Raw genomic sequence first — 17115 nt, forward strand, 5'->3', positions numbered from 1 at the left:
CCTAGGTGGGTCTTCCTAAAAACACGCCACTTCGATACAAGTGACCTTTCGTAGCAGTTTAGGAGAGCATTTTCGCTAGCTAACCCTAACCATTTTCATAACCTTAACCTAATTCTCCTAACCTGCTACGAAAAAGTCGTAGCTGTATCGAAATGCCGTGTTTTTAGGGAATCTCGTCCAGGCCTTGCAATAATGTACTATATTCAGCAGACAGCACATTACACAAGTTGGATACATGGAGGCGTGTCGTATGTCAGTCTGTCAGGCTCTTTGTTTGGGTTAGTGAGCACTGAGCAGACCCACTTTAATACGATAGAGTAGCCTAGTGGTGTGCCCTAGCCCAGGGGTTGTCAAAGTGTGATCTGTGGAAGAGGTACTGCTGGGGGTCCGCGGCCAGATAAAAAAAAAAAAGGGATATGTGCAATAATTTTATTGGGTGTAACACAATACAATGTACTAATATGAATCTACAATGTATGTTTTTAAAGGTCCAATATCTCAATATCAAATCATTTCGGATAAAAAATTAAGTACCTTACTGTGATGTTTTTCAATGAAAATGGTCAGAAACAAACAAAAAAGTAATCTTAGCAGTGAGCAATTTCTCAAGCAACATTTTTGCAAGGACTGAAGGGAAAACTGAAAATGAGCTGTTAATAGCAGAGAGAACTGGATGGAAAATGGAACTCCCAAAGGGCAGCGCACAATTGGACCAGTATTGTCCGGGTTTGGCCAAGGTAGGCCGTCATTGTAAATAAGAATGTGTTCTTAACTGACTAGCCTAGTTAAATAAAGGTTACAATGGTCTATTAACTAATTTCACCAGGTAGACCAAAACTCCATCCCACCAAAACAGGCTGACATTTCGGGTGGTCTTTTCAAACAGCTCTTACACTAAAAGGGCATTATCCAACCTGGACTCATATTATGGTATGTATTCATTTGTGGATGTCCATTAGGGGTGTGCCGACTTGTCAGACAAAACTAGTATCGTAACGGATATGGGCAATTTTATGGATACGATTATGAACCGAGTATGTTTTTGTATTATCCTTGATCTCAAAAATAACATTTTCCGGTGGCAGCACGCATCTTTCTCATGTCAATCAGTCATGTGCAAGGTTTTGCATGGTCTAAATTACTCAACTGGCTAGTTTGCGTCACTGTAAAGAGAAATCCTGCTGCTCTGATTGGAGAGAGTGAGCTGTATTTCTCCGTCCACAACATTTCACTTGATCACTTTTCCTTGCATGTTTTCGGTCCAATCGTTTAGATTGCTGCTACCTGCTGCTATGGTAAATCACATGGCAAGGACGTTTGCTAACAATGTGTATTATATCTAACAGGTGGGACAAGGGTAGGGGAAAAGGACGAAACGCGAATGCGCAATCTGATTGAGTGACAGCAAATTTGGCTGCCTGCTGCAAATTGAGGAAACACAGACACATACAAACACACCCCTCAGCGCGCTGTTCCTAATCTGCAGTTTTTTTTTGCAGAGAGAATGTGCAGGGAGGTATTATGCGAACATCTATTTTGGCATATTAAAACAATTCAGGTTTTTCCGATCACGAGTATCATCCGATCATCAACTGTCAATTGCCATGTCAGCACACCCCTAATGTCCATCATCCATTTCGTATGATATGTTACAAATGTACAATAGGTATGATGTATTTCAAATTCAAATTAACGCTAATGTTACCTGGCTGGCTAAGGTTAGCTATGTTCGGGGCTTGGGGTTGGGGAAGGGTTAGCTTACATGCTAAGTAGTTGCAAAGTTGCTAATTAGCTAAACTGATTAAGTTAACAATGATGAGGTTTGAACACACAACCTTTTGGGTTTATAGTCGTTCACTTCATACGCCCACCCATCCACACCCCCATCCGCACCGACAAACCACCCTCTTTTCGTTTTTGCCTTATTAAGTAACCTTATGTCTTTTGTAAACATACCAAACGTAACATATCATACTAATTTGAGTGTCATGGACTTTCATTTACTATGTTCCATCTAGTCTATGACCCAATTTAGGTCCCTACTTGACAAGAAAGAGAAGAAGTTTTACAATCATTCAGTTATCTCTTTGTTGACATAACACTGGTTCAATTCTAAGTGACTTGCCCATGGTTGTTTCTCACGGAGAGAACGAAGTGAAATCAGATGACACAAGGTACAATGCCGCTCTTAAAACTATGATAAAATGTAACATTGCGCACCAGTGGCACAAATATAGCCTAATTTTGTATTTCGATGTAACTACATGGTCAGACTGGGACCTCTGAAATGTGGGTTTCCCTTTGCCATGGCACAGAATGGGGGAGATTAAAGCTTGAAAACTTTTTTTACTCTAACATTTTTTTTTACTTATAAATTAAATTATATGTACCCATTGATTCTTGAAGATTACAATTTATTAATGCCTCACGATTTAGTTGAACTGTCGCACCCCATAGGCTATTCCAATGTTTGTGAACAATATAGCCTACATGTAAACAAACACTGTATAGCCTCAAAACATGATAAAAACTATAATTTTAATATCATGGATGGTCAGTCCTTGTCAATTAATTAGAAAGTGGTTACATTCCTCCAGGCCATCCCTCAGCTTTTCACCGAAACAGAGGCTGGGTGACCACTTCCGCAGCCAGCGGAAAATACTGAGCTTCGGGGTTGGTAATGTCCTCTAGTTGCGCTGTGATTGGCTCAGTGTTCTGTTACTCATGGGGACACTACGTCACCGCAAAATCTATGTGGAGAGCTCGAAAATTCAAGCCCCTTGGGTGCTGCCATAGAGTTACATCAGACGTGCCCATCCAAGAAGGCTCAAGGTCATTAGCCCCAGATAAAATTATGTCAAAACACATTATATCTACTGTAGCTTTGATTGGACTGATCATGTCAACATCTTACTTTCAAAGTCTTAGCTAGCAGTCATCAACATGAATCAAGACAACAATATACTGGCACATCCTTTTCAATCCTTGTCATATGAAGAGAAATGATAGATAAAACGTGTCGGTGCTCATTGGCCATTGAACATAAACATTACACAACAAGTTGGAAATTGCAAATTCAACAATGAGTGTTTTGGAAGGAATCAGTGGCTAACTGCAGGTGTTGCAAAGCAATCACTAGCCTACTATTCAGTGGAGTGGGTGTGTGGTCCAAGTCTGGATTTATGGGCTCTTTCCCAAGCTTAATAAAAGGATAAGCAGTCACATGGAACAAACTTCAGTGAGTTCAAGACAACTGGGAACTCTGGAAAAAACTAGCCCCGACTGGGAAAATGTGTTTTGAACGGTCATCCAATTCGGAATTCCAAGTCGGGAACTCGGGCCTCTTTCTTGAGCTCCGACCTGAAGATCACTGACATCATGAGTTGACCTTGTTTTTTTCTAAGTTCCAAGTTGTCTTGAAAGCATCATAAATCCAGAGAATGACAGAATTTGATGACAAAGTTTGATGACAAGGACCACCGCGCCACCTTCCTGTTCAAGTGAGCACAGCACAAAAAGGTGAGTCCAAAAATGTATTTTATGCTGCTGCATAAATTATGCAATATGCCAAAGAGATATGTATACTGTAGCTAAGAAAGTAATAGTAAGTGTATGTTGTGTAGTAAGCTGTTTGTTAGTAGCCCATGTGTCTCACCCTAATAATTTGTTCCCTTTCTACCTCATAACTAAGCCTACTGTTCTGACTTGGTGATTCACATGTAGCCTATAGCCTGTTTTAGATAAATGTAATCATCAAATATTGTAAGAACTTTCATTGTCTGCTTATATGCGCCCTTTATTTATCCTATGGATCTGACTTGGTGTACAGGGAGAATAGTGTAAGAATGGCCCATGTTTCTAATTCTGTCGCTGTACATTTCAAAAGTGCTGAACAAATAGTTATGACTACATCCGTCCTAGCTCACTCATTAATGTCTTTATCAAAATTACGGCTTGCCTCTTATCCGCTCATCGTCTCCTTATGCCAAAGTTAAAAAAACATCTCAATTGTCACTAGTAACCACATTTGTTTAAGCAAGTTAACCATTTCAGCTATGTATATTTTTAAAGGCAGTAAATGAGGCTGAATGAACTGTTTCGCTGCCAGACAAGGCTCCACTGATAGCCAGGTGTGGCAGTGGCAAGGATTCACTCCATGGTGCTGAAAATAAAGCTATGCTGTTGGGGCAGCTATATGTAGGCCCTAACAGTTTGTGGGCACAGTTTGTCATCATTATAGTGCAATTCATGTATTATTTAGTGTTGTGTAGTGGCTTTGCCCCACCAAGATGTACATGCTACTATTTCCACTGGACAGTTCTAAGATCTATGACGTATTTATCATATTCATGTTCTCAGTTGTTGTTGTACAGTAGGTTGCAGGTTCATTCCCTAGTTGGGGCAAGTACAGAACCTACTCTGTTACAGTAGCGCTACGTGACTCAGAACCAGATTTCGAAAGGGTTGAATTCATAATTGTGACTACCCTTTAAGTCAGAGGCGGTCGGTGCCATTTAAGATATTTCTCTTACAGCATATTGGATAAATGTCATTAATTTTTCATTCACCCAGCTCAATGTAACATCGATAGGTTTAGGCTACTACATAATACTCACATTTTCCCTAAACCCATCATGAGGTTTCTACATCCTAGCATATGAATGAAAGTATAAAATGTAGGTGCACAGGTCGAGAGAAATTTGAGTAATCAAGAAAGATAGACATTGACATATTCAAAAACTCCTTGCACACTCTTGTCGCATCTAGCTAATCTAGGGTGTTATCATTAGTCCAACAGTTCCAAAGAGAGTTTCTATTGTACAAATTCAGGTATGTTTATCCATGTTTCTTTCTGTTTGCTTTTGTTTAAGAAACGTTTTTCAACGGAATTGGCGGAATGAATACACCCCTGATCACACGCAAACACAGTTCACTTTCATAGCAGCCACATACAAACAGCATGATCCCTTTAGTCGTTACTCTTTCCCTCTCAACTTCTTCAGTGCACAACACCTCAGCTGTCTGTGACCAGGCGAAAAACAACTTTCCAAGCCAAACCTTCATATCGAAACAGCTACACACAGCACACACCATTGTCGCCATATTCGATAACGTCATAGTCAACATATCTAGTACTAACGTGTTAGTAAACCCGCTACAATCACAGAGTACAGTGTACAGTCAGCAAGCAGTTTAGTAGTTACACTGGCGGGCCCAGTGGCACTAAATGAATAAAACCAAAAGCTAAACCTTGACTTAAAAGAGTTCCAGTGTTGGATAGCCATAGCCAGCTAGCTAACATAGTATCCCTCTCTGTTGGGTGTTTGAGTAGGCTAAACTAGCAATCTGCATTCGCTAGCTAAGTGAAATTGGAAAAACAATACAATGAAATATAGCTAGCTCTCTTGCTTCTCCTTCACTTTTGGAGAAATTAAGTTATGTTTCAACTATTGTCTTTCTCTGAGTCAACTACTCACCACATTTTATGCAGTGCTAGCTAGCTGTAGCTTATGCTTTCAGTGCTAGATCAATTCTCTGATCCTTTGATTCAGTGGACAACATGTCAGTTCATGCTGCAAGAGCTCTGATAGGTTGAAAACCCTTTTGCAATTATGTTAGAACAGCTGAAAACTGTTCTGCTGTTTAAAGAAGCAATTAAACTGGCCTTCTTTAGACTAGTTGAGTATCTGGAGCATCCGCATTTGTGGGTGCCTACAAACGGAACTTGTGCCCACAAACGGAACTTGTCATAATTACTATGCAAGTCTATGGAAGGGAGTTGAGAACCACAAGCCTCCTAGGTTTTGTATTGAAGTAAATATACCCAGAGGAGGACAGAATCTAGAAAACATCCTCACAGCATGATGCTGCCACCACCATGCTTCACCGTAGGGATGGTGCCAGATTTCCTACAGAAGTTGATGCTTGGCATTCAGGCCAAAGAGTTCAATCTTGGTTTCATCAGACCAGAGAATCTTGTTTCTCATAGTCTGAGAGTCCTTTAGGTGCCTTTTGGAAAACTCCAAGCGGGCTGTCATGTGCCTTTTACTGAGGAGTGACTTCTGTCTGGCCACTCTACCATAAAGGCCTGATTGGTGGAGTGCTGCAGAGATGGTTGTCCTTCTGGAAGGTTCTCCCTTCTCCACAGAGGAACACTGGAGCTCTGTCAGAGTGACCATCAGATTCTTGTTCACCTCCCTGACCAAAGCCCTTCCCTGATTGCTCAGTTTGACCAGCTCTAGGAAGAGTCTTGGTGGTTCCAAACTTCTTCTATTTAAGAATAGTCAACAGGTCTGAATATTTTCAGAAGGCACTACCGTTCAAAAGTGTGGGGGCACTTAGAAATGTCCTTGTTTTTTAAAGAATAGCACATTTTTTGTCCATTAAAATAACATTGAATTGATCAGAAATACAGTGTAGACATTGTTAATGTTGTAAATTATTATTGTAGATTACTATTTTTTATGGAATATCTACATAGGTATACAGAGGCCCATTATCAGCAACCATCACTCCTGTGTTCCAATGACATGTTGTGTTAGCTAATCCAAGTTTATGGGGGCGCTGCCGGAGTCTAACCGCCTGTCCAGCGCTGCCGGAGTCTGAGGCGCCAGAGCCCCTCAGCCCAGAGGCGCCAGAGCCCCTCAGCCCAGAGGCGCCAGAGCTTCCGCCCCTCTGTCCCGAGCTGCCCCTCTTTCCAGTGGGGTCATTGAGAAGGGTTGCCATGGTTAGAAAGCCACGGAGGCGGACAATAAGGCGGACTAAGACGATGGTGAAGTGGGGTCCGCGTCCCGCGCCAGAGCCACCACCACGGACAGACGCCCACCCAGACCCTCCCCTATAGGTTAAGGTTTTGTGGCCGGAGTCCGCACCTTTGGGGGGGGGGGGGGGGGGGGGGGGGTACTGTCACGTTCTGACCTTTATTTCCTTTGTTTTGCCATTATTTAGTATGGTCAGGGCGTGAGTTGGGGTGGGCAGTCTATGTTTGTTTTTCTATGATTTGGGTATTTCTATGTTTCGGCCTAGTATGGTTCTCAATCAGAGGCAGGTGTCATTAGTTGTCTCTGATTGAGAATCATACTTAGGTAGCCTGGGTTTCACTGTGTGTTTGTGGGTGATTGTTCCTGTCTCTGTGTTTGTACCAGATAGGGCTGTTTTAGGTTTTCACGTTTCTTGTTTTGTTAGTCTGTTCATGTATAGTTGTCTTTATTAAAGAACCATGAATAGAAACCACGCTGCATTTTGGTCCGCCTCTCCTTCAAGTCAAGAAAACCGTTACAACGTGCCTTTGGAAAACAGGTGTGATGGTTGCTGATAATGGACCTCTGTACGCTTATGTAGATATTCCGTAAAAAATCAGCCGCTTCCAGCTACAATAGTAATTTATAACATTAACAATGTCTACACTGGATTTCTAATCAATTTGATGTCATTTTAACGGACAAAATGTTTCATTTTCTTTCAAAAACAAGGACATTTCTAAGTGACCCCACACTTTTGAACGGTAGTGTATATATATTGTAACGAATCGTAAGGTCGCCGAAACATGCACGTTGTTTGTTGACCAGCATAAACAGTCTAGGACACAGCTTTTCCATGGAATAATCAGGATGTATTTTATTTGGATGAACAGACAGTGCACCCCAGCACTGACCAGCCGCTCACAAAGCCTTCCCAAAAACTCTCTCTCAGCATGCCTCTCGCATCCTCACATACAGAAACTCATTTGCATAACATTGTGTGATAGGCTGAGAGACTTTCGAATGTGTAAAACATTACAATATATATTAAAAATTACAAAAAATGGGGGATTGGAAAGGATGCAGACAGTTACATTGATGGAAGCTGCAATCTATCTGCAATATTAAAGCTGATCTACCCCCCAAAAAATCTTGAAAAAAATGAATGTATATCCTGAACACAAAGTGTTAGGTTTGGGTAAAATCCAACACAACATTTCACTGAGTACCACTGTTCATATTTTCAAGCATGGTGGTGGCTGCATCATGTTATGGGAATGCTTGTCATCGTCAAGGACTAGGGAGCTTTTTAGGATAGAAAGAAATGGAATAGAGTTAAGCACAGGCAAAATCCTAGAGGAAAACCTGGTTCAGTCTGCTTTCCAACAGACACTGGAAGATGGGTAGCCTAGCAGTTAAGAGTGTTGGGTCAGTAACCGAAAGCTTGCTTGAATGAACCCCGAGCCGACTCTGTGAAAAATCTGTCGATGTGCCCTTGAGCAAGGCCCTTAACCCAAATTGCTCTTGTAACTTGCTCTGGATTAGAGCATCTGCTAAATTACTAAAATGTAAATTTACCTCTCAGCAGGACAAAACCTAAAACACAAGGCCAAAAATACACTGGAGTTGCTTACCAAGACAATTAATGTTCCTGAGTGGCCTAGTTACAGTTTGGACTTAAATCGTCTTGAAAATCTATGGCAAGACTTTATAATGGCTGTCTAGCAATGATCAACAACCAACTAGACAAAACTTGAAGATTTTTTAAATAATAATGAGCAAATATTGTACAATCCAGGTGTACAAATATCTTAGAAACATACCCAGAAAAGCTCACAGCTGTAATCGCTGCCAAATATGATTCTAACATATATTGACTTATAATACTTGCGAAAGTATTCGGCCCCCTTGAACTTTGCGACCTTTTGCCACATTTCAGGCTTCAAACATAAAGATATAAAACTGTATTTTTTTTGTGAAGAATCAACAACAAGTGGGACACAATCATGAAGTGGAACGACATTTATTGGATATTTCAAACTTTTTTAACAATTCAAAAACTGAAAAATTGGGCGTGCAAAATTATTCAGCCCCTTTACATTCAGTGCAGCAAACTCTCTCCAGAAGTTCAGTGAGGATCTCTGAATGATCCAATGTTGACCTAAATGACTAATGATGATAAATACAATCCACCTGTGTGTAATCAAGTCTCCGTATAAATGCACCTGCACTGTGATAGTCTCAGAGGTCCGTTAAAAGCGCAGAGAGCATCATGAAGAACAAGGAACACACCAGGCAGGTCCGAGATACTGTTACTGATACTGTTGTGAAGAAGTTTAAAGCCGGATTTGGATACAAAAAGATTTCCCAAGCTTTAAACATCCCAAGGAGCACTGTGCAAGCGATAATATTGAAATGGAAGGAGTATCAGACCACTGCAAATCTACCAAGACCTGGCCGTCCCTCTAAACTTTCAGCTCATACAAGGAGAAGACTGATCAGAGATGCAGCCAAGAGGCCCATGATCACTCTGGATGAACTGCAGAGATCTACAGCTGAGGTGGGAGACTCTGTCCATAGGACAACAATCAGTCGTATATTGCACAAATCTGGCCTTTATGGAAGAGTGGCAAGAAGAAAGCCATTTCTTAAAGATATCCATAAAAAGTGTCGTTTAAAGTTTGCCACAAGCCACCTGGGAGACACACCAAACATGTGGAAGAAGGTGCTCTGGTCAGATGAAACCAAAATTGAGCTTTTTGGCAACAATGCAAAACGTTATGTTTGGCGTAAAAGCAACACAGCTCATCACCCTGAACACACCATCCCCACTGTCAAACATGGTGGTGGCAGCATCATGGTTTGGGCCTGCTTTTCTTCAGCAGGGACAAGGAAGATGGTTAAAATTGATGGGAAGATGGATAGAGCCAAATACAGGTCCATTCTGGAAGAAAACCTGATGGAGTCTGCAAAAGACCTGAGACTGGGACGGAGATTTGTCTTCCAACAAGACAATGATCCAAAACATAAAGCAAAATCTACAATGGAATGGTTCAAAAATAAACATATCCAGGTGTTAGAATGGCCAAGTCAAAGTCCAGACCTGAATCCAATCGAGAATCTGTGGAAAGAACTGAAAACTGCTGTTCACAAATGCTCTCCATCCAACCTCACTGAGCTCGAGCTCGAATTTCAGTCTCTCGATGTGCAAAACTGATAGAGACATACCATAAGCGACTTACAGCTGTAATCAAAGCAAGAGGTGGCGCTACAAAGTATTAACTTAAGGGGGCTGAATAATTTTGCACGCCCAATTTTTCAGTTTTTGATTTGTTAAAAAAGTTTGAAATATCCAATAAATGTCGTTCCACATTCATGATTGTGTCCCACTTGTTGTTGATTCTTCACAAAAAAATACAGTTTTATATCTTTATGTTTGAAGCCTGAAATGTGGCAAAGGTCGCAAAGTTCAAGGGGGCCGAATACTTTCGCAAGGCACTGTACTTATGTAAATGAGATATTTCTGTATTTCATTTTCAATAAATTTGCAAAAATGTCTAAAAACATGTTTTGACTGGGATATTGTGTGTAGATGGGTGAGAGAGAGAAAATCTATTGAATAATTTTTAAAATTCAGGTTGTAACACAACAAAATGTAGAATAAGTCAAGGGGTATGAATACTTTCTGAGTGCACTGTATGTGTGTATGGATGGGGGGGGTGAAGAAACTAGATGTTGCCTGTGGCAAGCAGTGGTCTTTGGTCACCAAATCTGGCGTGCGCTCTGGCCAGTCGGTCAGGAGAGATTATGCCTGGTTCCAGTTTTAATGGCGAGAACTACCTGTAGGTCCACATATGCAATGGACGGGACGAAGTCTAGAATGTGAAATGCAACATAGATCAACAGGAGTAACCGTATCAAGGAACACGGTGGAGAGCTGACTGCTCAGTAGGACACATGATGGACAATGGAGGGGGGGCAGGTATAGAGTGTGAGAAGGGCATTTTGGTAAATACAAGGAGTGAGAAAAGCATTTGCACGTGTGTGTGTGTGTGTGTGTGGTGATAGTGTAGATAGTTAGCATGTCTTCTCTGTATTCTTGCCCTGATTTCTACTAACATGAGCCACTTCCACTCACCACACCCTGCTTAGCAGCACAAGGGACCTGAAGAATGTGATCTGTCAAACAAACCTAACCACCGAAACCATGGCTCCCAGCTCACCATCCCTACCACCTGTAAATACCCCACACCTCAATCTCTGTCAAACCCCCTCCTTAGTTTCTCGCCACAGTGATGGTGACCCTTGACCACCCTCCATAAACCTACCGCATCAGTGATAATAATGCCCCTCTGTTCCCTTGGGCTGCATGGACAAAGATAGTGCCACCCTGACTCACATGGCTGAGCATGTTCGACATTAATCTGAGTGGCTCCTCTAGGAATTCATATTATGGAGCGGAGCGAGTGATGAGCATACAGCAGTACTTCAGTTGGCCCATCGCTCAATCCCCCCCTATAGGGAGCAGCAACTGCTGTGTCCAGTCATCAGTCAACAGCAAGCATGAAGACACACGTGTATATTTGCTCTCTCTTCCCTTCCTTCCTTCTTCCCCCCAACTTGTTCTGTCTCTGTTTGTCTTTCATTATCTGGGTTTCCTTCTTTTTAGTCGGCCCTCCAGGCATGTGGCTTGAGCTTATTTCCGCCATGCCAAAGTCCCAGATGTGGTGGTCAATGAGAGAGAGGGGGTAGATGGTGACATGTAACAGGAGTTTTTCATTGGAGTGCTATTGGCCTCAATAGCCCGACTCCTTGATCCAAATGTGCCAAATGTATAAGAAGGGAGACCTTTGAAAAAGCCTAACTTGGCAAACTTGTCTTGTTGAGAATTAATATATAGCAAATAGCATCATTAGTGTGAGTTTATGAACCTTGGAATCACAGGAGGCTGCTGAGGGGAGGACGGCTCATAATAATGGCTGGAATGGAGTGGGTAGAATGGTCCTCCCCAATTAAGGTTCCACCAACCTCCTGTGCTTGGATCCTCTGAATATACACTAAGTTCCAAACTCTATTGACCAACTGTAAAGTCAACAAATCTCCCATGGTCAGCGTATATATATTCTCAGATGGACTGCTATATATCTCACCATGAATCCATAACAATAGTGTAAGTCACAATTGGCAAAAAGCCATATTTGAAGGTTAGATCTAAAGATCTGTGTTAGACAGGTTCATGTGATGGATGATACTTAGCAATGTAATTATTATATGTTTGGAATATGTCGAGGTCAGAGAGAGAATGAGAGAGGGAGTGTCACGTTCGTTGTAAGGAGGAGACCAAGGCGCAGCGTGGCATTATTAAAGAAATGCAACGCTGAAAAAACTAACAAAACATGAAGCTAATACGAATAGTGCAGACAGGCAACTAAACATAGAATAAGAACCCACAAAATACTCAAGGGAATATGGCTAGCTAAATAGGGTCCCCAATCAGAGACAACGATAAACAGCTGCCTCTGATTGGGAACCAATTCAGGCCACCATAGACATACAATAAACCTAGACTTACAAAAAACCCTAGATATACAAAACCCCTAGACAAGACAAACTAACATACCCACCCTAGTCACACCCTGACCTACCCAAAATAATAAAGAAAACAGAGATAACTAAGATCAGGGCGTGACAGGGAGAGGTTCTTCATAAAAACAATACATTTGCAATGTGGCGCTAACACCCTGCTGCTTTGATAGTGTCATGACACTCAATTCACTTACTCATAAAGAAAACCAACTGATAAAAGGGATACGTTTCTTCTCAAATGTTAAAACATTTAAAACCTCTAAAACATTTCTCTGGAAACCTCTCATTAGTGGTACTGGCCTCTACTCCCTTTTCACACACTCACACATGGGGACCAGTTGCTGTCCACACAACTGGCCACTGTCTGAAAGGTGAGCACAGGGGAGATGTGTGAACTCTATTCTGGGCAATGCTATGACATTCGTTGAAAAACACCAAACACCACACCCCTGATCTAAAAACAGGAAAATAGCCTCTGTCATTATATTGGATTACATGAGTGTGAGAGCCTGCCATGTAGACAACATGGTACATTTGTGAATTGTCATATTATCAGTCTAATGATTTCTATTATAGACATAGTTGCAGTGTTTATTAATAGACTACAGTAGGACTTGGGGTTGGTCTGGACACTCCCAAGGTCGTCTCATGTTGAATTGTAGGGGCTCAGGGAAAGGAGGTGTCAAAAAGGCAGCCACACTGCACTGTAACAACAATGATACATGACATAGTACATGACCCTTGACAGCAATGATACATGAAGACTGCCCGTGTCATGATGTGCCACGTTTCATCAGTGAATCAAATACCATCTTGCTAGCTAAAAACACTAACTCAACAGATGATGTGTGAAAAGTGCACCTTTTCAACGTGAATCCACTTGAACGCACTAGACAACACCATGTATTTGGCTACACATGTTATTGTGTGTGGTTATGTAAAGGCAATGCTCTATGATTTCATTACATGGGCTTCCTATTTCATTGAGGATGCATAAACCGAGATCATTTCTTTACATTACAGCATCTGTGCCACAATGTCTTTTAGTAAGGAAAACAACAACGAAGAGGGATAAAGTTCAGTCAGGTTCTGTTCTTACTGGAGATTAGCATTACATTAGCATAGTATGCCTCAAACTTAAATTGCCCGCATTAACGAGGAGGCGGAACACGCCTCGATTTCAAACTAAAACTGTTGTTTGAAAATCATTTCAAATTGACAAGTTGAAACAGCCTATAGATAATTAGCAGGCAGCGTGCCTTGGTTTGAGGGAGGGGGGGAAACGGGTTAATTGTCCTGTTGTGTAACAATCACATTTTGGAACAGTGAGCGCATTCTGACATCATGTGCATAAAAAAACTCCAGCTGGGGGGGACTGTTAAAGATATTTGGAACTGACACATGAGAAGGTTAACAGATGGTGAACAACACAGGGCTGTGAGATTTTTTTCATTTATGAAATCACCAATGTTGTAGTCTTGTACTCGGTCTTGACTCAGTCTTGGAGAATTATAAATGTATATGAAATAGAGCATTATTTCCTGTGATTGCAGACTACTGATGGCAATAAGACATCTAGGCAAATTTGGTGTTAGAAAATCACTTTTTGGAAATCCTTAATACTTCCTGGTCTCACATTTGACTGGGCTTGCTCTCTTGGTCTTGACTTGGTCTCAACCCTCCACTGTCTAGGTTTTGAATCAGACTCGAATAAGGTGGTCTTAGACTCTAGACTAAGCCTACTATTACAAAACTTCAACCTTGCTGCTGGGTATGGGCGGACTCTACTGGACAAAAGTGAAAATATATAATGATGGGGGGGAAATAAATGGATGCAAAACAGTGAGATTATTGATTGATGTTTATAATAATTATATTTATTCAAATGAGTTAACACTTTCTTAAACAAAGAATTGGCCTAACGGTCAATGCACCACTTACCTCGTGATATATGATATTGTGATATTTAACACACCTGACCCCATAATATCAAATCAACTGATTGGAAGATGTTTTATAATAAGGCTGAACAGATCTCATGTAAAATATGAATAGATGTTTGAAACTTGAGCTGACACACTTTACTATTGGTCCATCCCACTCTATTCAGACAGAAATAAAGGGGATATAGACAAAGTAGTTTTGTTTCTAAAACCATCACGCCCATATTGCATAATAGCTAATGATGTTTTGTCAAAGTATGGATTCAAATCTGGACACTTGTAATTTATAGATATTTATTATACAACAGACAAAGTTCACAACGTTTACAGCACAACGGCAGAGTCGTGTCTTAAGTGGAAAACTAACAATAATCCATGCCTTCTGGGAATGCTATGAAGTCCAAAAGTTATGTGCAGAGTTAGAAAGTTGTCTGTCAGAAGTATTACAATGTCAATTTCCTTTTAATCTATCTTTCTTCATATTTCAAGACATGGCATATTAGGGTGCAGTGAAATACCCGATGGGTTGGACAATACTTTTCTTGTCACTCATCTTGAAAAAAAACGTATACTTCAAAACGTATACTTGGGGTGGCAGGGTAGCCTAGTGGTTAGAGCGTTGGTCTAGTAACCGGAAGGTTGTAAGTTCAAATCCCCGAGCTGACAAGGTACAAATCTGTCGTTCTGCCCCTGAACAGGCAGTTAACCCACTGTTCCTAGGCCGTCATTGAAAATAAGAATTTGTTCTTAACTGACTTGCCTAGTTAAATAAAGGTTAAAAAAAAATTTAAAAAAATAAACTGGAAATCAACCAATCGTCTATCGTTAACAGATTAGAAAGGTCAAATGCTTTACTATCTAAATGTTGAAAGTGTGTGTGAGACAGAGAGAAGCAAAATGGTGCAGTTTGAGGCCATGTGGAGGAGAGTAATGCGGGCTCCTGGAGATGGGTGTCTGGGCAGGTGTGATGTCGTTGATGTTTGTGTGTGTGTTTGTATGCTGTTGTTTGTATGCATATTTTGTATTGTTAACAAAAAAAAATGAAAAGGAATTCCTAGACATTACTGGACGAGATGACGAATTAAATCCAGGATTACCTCAATAAAGTAACAGGTGCGTGAACGGTGGGTGGACGCATTTTTGTTACACTTTGTCATCCATCAATTACTAGACCTGGAGTAACCTATTTTTGTAATGGTTTTGTACCAGCCAATACTTTTCCCCTCCCAAAATGGGGCATTTAAAAATAAACTACAAATCGTATAGGGCAACCCTTCATAGTAAAGAGAAAGTGAATTCATACTTTCATTTTACTCTTCCCAGTAAGAAAAATGATGTTGAAAAGACGTCTTTTAGACAACTTTTCAAGGCGTCAATGTCAGGTGCATTTTAGGTGAAGACATATTTTCTGGACATTGAAAATACATACATTTGAAGTCGGAAGTTTACATACACCTCAGCCAAATACATTTTTCACAATTCCTGACATTTAATCCAAGTAAAAATGTCCTGGTTTAGGTCAGTTAGGATCACCGCTTTATTTTAAGAATGTGAAATGTCAGAAAAATAGTAGAGTGATTTATTTCAGATTTTATTTCTTTCATCACATTCCCAGTGGGTCAGACGTTTGCATACACTCAATTAGTATTTGGTAGCATTGCCGTTAAATTGTTTAACTTGGGTCAAACGTTTCGGGTAGCCTTCCACAAGCTTCCCACAATAAGTTTGGTGAATTTTGGCCCATTCCTCCTGACAGAGCTGGTGTAACGAAGTCATGTTTGTAGGCCTCCTTGCTCGCACACGCTTTTTCAGTTCTGCCCACAAATTTTCTATAGGATTGAGGTCAGGGCTTTGTGATGGCCACTCCAATACCTTGACTTTGTTGTCCGTAAGCCATTTTTCCACAACTTTGGAAGTATGCTTTGGGTCATTGTTCATTTGGAAGACCCATTTGCGACCAAGCTTTAACTGATGTCTTGAGATGTTGCTCCAATATATCCACATAATTTTCCTTCCTCATGAAGCCATCTATTTTGTGAAGTGCACCATACCCTCCTGCAGCAAAGCACCCCCACAACATGATGCTGCCACCCCCATGCTTCACTGTTGGGATGGTGTTCTTCGGCTTGCAAGCCTCCCCCTTTTTCTTCCAAACATAACGATGGGCATTATGGCCAAACAGTTCTATTTTTGTTTCATCAGACCAGAGGACATTTCTCCAAAAAGTACGATCTTTGTTCCCATGTGCAGTTGCAAACCGTAGTCTGGCTGTTTTATGGCGGCTTTGAAGCAGTGGCTTATTCCTTGCTGAGCGGCTTTCAAGTTATGTCGATATAGGACTCGTTTTACTGTGGATATAGATACTTTTGTACCCGTTTCCTCCAGCATCTTCACAAGGTGCTTTGCTGTTGTTCTGGAATTGATTTTATACTTGCGTACTATTGTTTGTACAGATGAACATGGTACCTTCAGGCGTTTGGAAATTGCTCCCAAGGATGAACCAGACTTGACATAATTTTCTGGAATTTTCCAAGCTGTTTAAAGGCACAGTCAACTTAGTGTATGTACACTTCTGACCCATTGTGATAAAGTGAATTATAAATTAAATAATCTGTCTGTAAACAATTGTTGGAAAAATTACTTGTGTCATGCACAAAGTAGATGTCCTAACCGACTTGCCAAAACTATAGTTTGTTAACAAGAAATTTGTGGTGGTTGAAAAATGAGTTTTAATGACTCCAACCTAAGTGTATGTAAACTTCCGACTTCAACTGTATTTATTACAATTATACACTTCAACAGTGTTTACCAATCCTGGTAAAAGGCGGAATTGTAATTCATGCGCC

The sequence above is a fragment of the Oncorhynchus kisutch genome, linkage group LG8 (genome assembly GCF_002021735.2).
Source record: "Oncorhynchus kisutch isolate 150728-3 linkage group LG8, Okis_V2, whole genome shotgun sequence".
NCBI classification, from domain to species: domain Eukaryota; kingdom Metazoa; phylum Chordata; class Actinopteri; order Salmoniformes; family Salmonidae; genus Oncorhynchus; species Oncorhynchus kisutch.